General features: G+C 48.3%; 1 long non-coding RNA gene across 1 annotated transcript in view; it reads left to right on the forward strand.

Annotated features, from left to right (window-relative positions):
* The first annotated feature begins 2,722 nt into the window (after positions 1–2,722).
* LOC119365148 overlaps positions 2,723–6,330 on the forward strand; it is a 6,488-nt gene continuing 2,880 nt past the window's right edge. Inside the window, exons 1-3 of the long non-coding RNA XR_005175331.1 lie at positions 2,723–3,660; positions 3,751–3,861; positions 4,788–4,856. This is a non-coding gene — a long non-coding RNA (uncharacterized LOC119365148). The remainder of the gene's footprint in view (positions 3,661–3,750; positions 3,862–4,787; positions 4,857–6,330) is intronic.

Below are 6,330 nucleotides of genomic sequence, written 5' to 3' on the forward strand. Positions count from 1 at the left end.
GTGTCGCGTTGTGATGCTTGGTCTCGGTGGCGCACGGGATTCCAGCGATCTGGCGGCGCGCGAAATTTCAGGATCCGGCGGTGATGCGAGGGTCCGGTGGCGCCGGGAGGCGCGTCGGGTCGGGGGGAGTGGGTGCCGGCAGCGGGTGACGTGCTGGGGGCCGGTGGCGCCGTTGGGAGGTGGTTGGGTGGATCGGGCAGAGGTGGTGCGGGAGGGGGTGGGCCGGCCAGGCCCTTTTTTCTTGTTTGGTCGAGTTCGGGAACAAGTCCATCGCGTCCTTATAGGGCTGATCATGATCAGAATAACTATTCTGATCCCACGATCAAAATAGTGTTACTCTCTCTCTCTCTCTCTCTCTATATATATATATATATATATATATATATGGGCTATTCTGTTACCCTTTTTGAACTAATGGTTGCAGGTGGTTGTACTGATGTTTTCGAAGTGGTTGAACTGATGCTTTCAGCTGTGTTTAACGGATCGTCTTCTTTAGTTCAAAAACCTTTTGTAATTTTTTTGTCGGAACGGGGCGTGTAATATATCGCTGGAAAGCTCTTGACAACCATATTTCAATTATATTGAACGTTTTTGCAAAATAATTATGGATTAAGAGCAGTTTTGAAAAAACCAATTTTTTTCAAAACTGAAAACGTGAATCGTATTTTGTTCTCAATTTTCAAACGGTTTGTCGGAATTGAGCAAATAAGATGGCGTTGGAAAGCTGGTGAAAATCCGCATCTTCCATATATGTATTGTTTTTTCTAATTCTATATGATTTAAAAGTAATTTGAAAAACGGTGAAATTCTGGGAGAAAAGTATTTTCGCGATTTTTTGCAAACGGTTTGTCGGATTGACGCAAATGATATGGCGTTGGAAATCTATGGAAAATGTGCAACTTTTGCGTATAAAAATGTTTTTCTAATTCCTTACGGTTTAAAAACGAGTTCGAATACGGTCAAATTTGATTTTGAACGTGATTTTTTTAAAAAGTTTGTCGAAATATGGCAAATAATATACCGTTGGATAGCTATCGAAAATGCAAAACTTAATCATGTTGAACGTTTTCTCTACTTCGAAACCGTTTAAGAGTAATTTTGAATACGGCATGACGGATCCTGCAGTTTTCTCGTCTGAAAAACAGAGTAGTCGTACTGATATATGTGTATGTTTGTACCGAGCTATTTTTTGTAGAGTAATTTTGAATGGTTCCGAAAAAGGGTACTTATACTGATGCTTGCATGGTTTTGTACTAAGCGTGTTTTCACTAACTAGACTTTGCTCTGTTTTTTGGGTAATATTTTTCTCGTAAGTTTTCAACGGTTTACTGTATCGTCGTCCCTGTACTTGTATGGTTTGTATCATCGAACTGAATGATATTTTATTCAAAAACAAAATGTGTTTCTTTTGTTTCTTTTTTTTAACTCAATATTTTTTTGACAACATTGTTCTGAACTTCTCTCATTTACGACTTGTACTAAGGTACTTATTAAGCAGGATTTTCATGGGTTTTTTTGCTTGAACTTTACAATTTGAATTTCTGCCATTTCTTTTATTTTGAACGGACCACCGTTTTTAACTCGTACTGAGGTACTTACTACGCCCGAACTGGGGTGGCTGTCGCGTGTCTCGGCGTGTTTTGAACTCGAGGAAAATGTTTCGCATGTTTTCTTTTAACTCAATTTTTTTTACAATGATGTTCTGAACTTCTTTAATTTTACGACTTGTACTTTTTACCATTTGAATTGCATGGGGTTTCTTTTTGCTTGAACTTTTACAATTTGAATTTTTGTCATTTCCTTTATTCCGAACGGACCACCACTTTTAACTCGTACTGATCAATATTTTTAATTGCAAGGTAGGACGAACTCGTCTTCACCCCCGCCATGGCAGCTACCCCGCTTCCCCCGCTGATGGCTAGCAGGGCCACCCCGGCGTGGAGGGCGTCCAAGTGCCCTTACTTACAGATGGAGGGGTTGGCCGACGGCGGTACGGCCGTGGGATCTCAGGGGAGAAGGCGGACGGATCTCGGGGAGGAAGGTGGACGGAGCGTGGGGAGGGAGGTGGACTGATTGCGGGGAGGAAGGAGGCCGGAACACGGGGAGGAAGGCGGCCGGAGCACGGGGAGGAAGACGGCCGGAGCGCGAGAAGAAAGGCAGGCAGAGCGTGGGGTAGGGAGGAGGCCGGCGCGCGAGGAGGAAGGCGACCGGAGCGGAGGAAGGAAGGCGACCGGAGCGGAGGAAGGAAGGCGGCCTGAGCATGGGGGTGGAGGAGGCCGGCGCGCGAGGGAAGGCGGCTGCCGGCGCGAGGGAGGGCGGCTGTCGGCGCAAGGTAAGGGCGGCGCCGGTGTAGGAGGGAAGGAGGCGGCGGGGGTCATGAGGAGTGACGGGCGTGGGCTCACAGGGATGAGGAGGTGGTGCTGGTGGCGGCGAGGGCCGTCGCAGCGGCACGCTTGAGGCGAGGCCGGCCGGAGGCGCGCTGGGAGGAGGCCGGCCGGCGGTGCGGGAGGGGGGAGAAGGCCGGCCGGCAGCGCGCTAGGAGGAGGCCGGCCGGCGGCGCGGTGGGGAGGAGGTCGGGCGACGGTGGGCACGGGGTAAGAAGGATCTGTGGGGGGATCAGGATAGTTTTCTTTTTTTGGGCCGGCCGCGCCTTATTCTGTTACCCTCGCCCCCTATAAGGCGCGACGCGTCCAGGACTGGCCCAGCCCTAATCCGGCCCGCCTCCTACCACCGGAGGCAGCCGTCGTGGGCGAGCGAGCGACGGCGGCAGCCGGATCGAGGGAGCCCGCGGCGCCATGACGGGTCGCTCGACCCACTCGCTGCCCCCGGCCGGCCCGTCCGCACGCCTCCCCGCCAACGGGCTCACCTCCTCTTTTCCCAGACCCCTTGTCGCGAACGATTCCCCCAACCCGATCCCACCACCACGAGCGCGCCGCCGTCGTGCCCCTCATCGAGCGCACCGCCGCCGGCCACCTGCCTAGCACCGCCGCCCCCCTCCCCAGCGCGCCTCGGCCGGCCACTACCCCACCACTTTCCCCATGACCTCTTCCCTCAATCTCTGGATCCCCCCAAACTCGTGGCCGCATTTCTCGTCATAGTACGCCGGCGACCCCGCTCTTCCTCCTCCCGACCGAGTGCGCCACCGGCCCCGCTCTTCTTCCTCATCTCAGCCATGTGCGTCGCCGCTCCCGCGCATGATTCCTCCTCCTGCCATGCGCGCCGCCGCCCCGCGCCAACATCCTCCTCCTAGCACGCGCGCTGCCATCCCCACGCATCCTTCCTCCTCCTAGCATGCGCCCCTCCGTCCCTGCGCCTCCCTCCTCCAAGCACGTCCCCACCCCCTTCCCCCTCCCGGCATGCGCACCGCGGCCCCGACCTTCCTCCCGCACTCACCACCGCTCGCCCCCATCTCCTCCCTGCTTCCATAGCTGCCTCAACCCCATCTCCTCCTAGGTTCCTGCCGCCGCCCCACCCCCATCTTCCCCAGCTCCGGCCGCCGCACCGCACCTACATCCCCAAGCTCCGGCCGCCGCAGCGCCCCATCTCCCCTCGCTCCCACACCACGCCATCTCCTCCCAGTGGGGCTCCGCCGCCGAAGCGATCTGGCCGTTCACACCCACCACCCCTGTCCGTTCACCTGTACAAGATGACCAGGCCGAGGTACGCTGTGTCAAGTGATTCGTGCCCGGCTTTCACCAAAATTTACCTCAGTCCTTAGCTCTAACATTGATGTTATTTTCGATTGCCTAGGAGGCAGCGATCTAGTAGAGTTCATTTACTGAAGGTGTTCACCTTTTGTGTGATTATCAGTTCACGTTTGGTGTGATTTTCTGTTCAGCAAGCTTACTATTTCATCATCAGGTAAACTGCAAAGCTCTGCGTCTGATAGAATATCCCATGTTATAGCTAGTTATAAATATGTCTAGATGCAAGGAAAGAAAAAAACTCCAGCCAACTTTTGCTTCGCTGAAATAAATCATGCTCTGTTTTGTTGTCGAGCAACAACATGGATTTCACAGTAACCAGAAAGACACGAACATGATCACTAAAGAAGTTGAAGCATAAGAATGGTATGATCAACAAGCACCGTTTGTTGCTCTGGAGTCGAATGAAAATCACCATTATTTTAGGTACACCCAGTGCTAGAGTCATAGGCATCTAAACCTTCTAAAAATAAAATGAATGACAAGTTATCTGCACTTAATTTTATGAGCAGTACTACATGTTACTTGTTTCGACTGTGAGCGTTCAGAACACAAGTTGGTGATGTTGAGCAATGGTGAAGGATCTCGTGACACAGCTCCTGCCCTCTTATCATTTCAACTGTAGTCGTCCATGGCGGCCTGTGCCCCCACCACAGCGTCCACCTGTCCTCGAACGCCCTCACCAGCGCCTTCAGTTCAATCCACCTCCTGTTTCTGAAAATCAGTTCCTTTAGTTCCACCGTACTTAAAAAGTCAGTGCAACCTCTCCTATTTTTCGAGAACATGTACACCCTAATTTCGACCTAGGAGAACGGTCATTTTCTGGATGATTTTTTTCTTTCACGGCTCACTAGTGTCATGTTTTGCTATCGATGCTGTCTAATTTCTTCTCCCTGTGAGTGTTAGAGAACAATGTAGTGTTGCCTATCAACTACTGGTTTGGCCTGTTTCAAGTTTCGGCCTGGTTGAACTTTTGATTGAACATTGGTTTGTTGTCAGTTCTAGTGCGCTCAAGCATAGGGTGGGATTGAACTATTATCGATGGATCACTACTAATAATTCAACTTACTATTTTTTTTGCAGGATGTAGCAAAAAAGCAAGATTCACAAGTTCATCTTCTGGTTGCTTTTTAGTACATCTACTTCCCGTTGGTAAGTCAAATTTATTCTGTGCTTCCATCTTCCTATAGCACAAACAAGTGCTTGTGGTTATGCCGGATAATGATGTTGTACACAAAATGGCTTATGGGATATCAGGATAATGTGTATACAAAATGATTTTTGGTTAATATTTTGTATGATCCATTTGACAGAAAAGATTCTTGTTATTTGTGGAGTTTATACAACTCTTCTGTGATCATAGCTTATTCATGTTGGTAGTCTAGGTGCAAACACAAAATTAAGTTCGTGTGCATCTACAGGGAAGGTTCGCCTATAAATAGAGTTCAATTCGGTTAAAAAAAGTAAATTTTACAGAAAAATGTGCTTGAAAGTTCAATTACAGTCACTAAGAAAGTTTGTACACTTTATTTTCAGGACTGCATATCTTGCGCGTGCTGCTACTAATCTCAACTTATTGTCCAAATCATACTAGTACTGATGAATATCGAGTTGATGAAAAATGTAGTGTTACATGATATTGCAGTACAAGACAATGTGCATGATAATGCTCAGGCTTGATGGTTAGATATTGTAGTCTCATAAATACATGATAATGCTGCCATGATCTATTAGGTAACTCATCTCAGCATGATAATGCTGCCATGATTTATATAATTTTGTAAAGAAGATCTATATGTGCAAGTTTTCTCATAAAATAAAGAAGAAAATCCACTAGCAAATTTAGGGAAACATGTGTACCTTGAGAAAAGTTTACAAAATAAATGCTAGGAGGTTCATTTCGTGTACGTTTAAATTGGTACCGCTTCGAAGAAAAAAGAAACAAAGTTCAAAAAGAAAATTTATGAGTTCACCTTCCATAAAGTTTGTAAGTACAGAGATATCACCTTGATGTAGTATGTAACTATGTATTGCAAATACATCAGTTCACCTTGAATAAATTACCGAAGTGCACTGTGAAGATTTCCATCAGTTCTCTTATAAAAAAACAGAAAGTATTTGAATAAAATATTTTGTGGGTAAGTAAACTAATCATGTTCTTGTAGTTTGGAGGGAAAACATAATAAGTTCTACGGAAATAAATATGGAAGTTCATATTTCAAAACAAATGAAGTATTTGGGAAGTAAAATGAAGTATTTCAAAGTACACATCTTTTTAGGTTTTGCTGTGAACATGTAATGTTACTGTACATGAACTTGTTGTTCTTTTTACATGAATTTGTGCATGCTAATTGGTGGCTGTTGTGTGTGTGCACGAAGGGTGGCATGAAGCAGTTGAGTAGGTGTGCGTGGTAGCAGCTACTGAACTTATTCAGACACTACAAATATAGTCCCACACAGCCTTCCGCGCGCCGCCAGCCGCCACCTCCCTCCCCCGCGCCGCCAGACATCGCCTCCCTCCCCCGCGTCGACGGGCGCCGCCGGACGCCGGCGCCACAATGACCACCCTCCCCGACGCGTCATCGCCACACCCCCTTCCCCAGCGTGCTGCCTCCACGCCCCCCCC

The sequence above is a fragment of the Triticum dicoccoides genome, chromosome 2B, assembly GCF_002162155.2.
Source record: "Triticum dicoccoides isolate Atlit2015 ecotype Zavitan chromosome 2B, WEW_v2.0, whole genome shotgun sequence".
Taxonomy (NCBI): Eukaryota; Viridiplantae; Streptophyta; class Magnoliopsida; order Poales; family Poaceae; genus Triticum; species Triticum dicoccoides.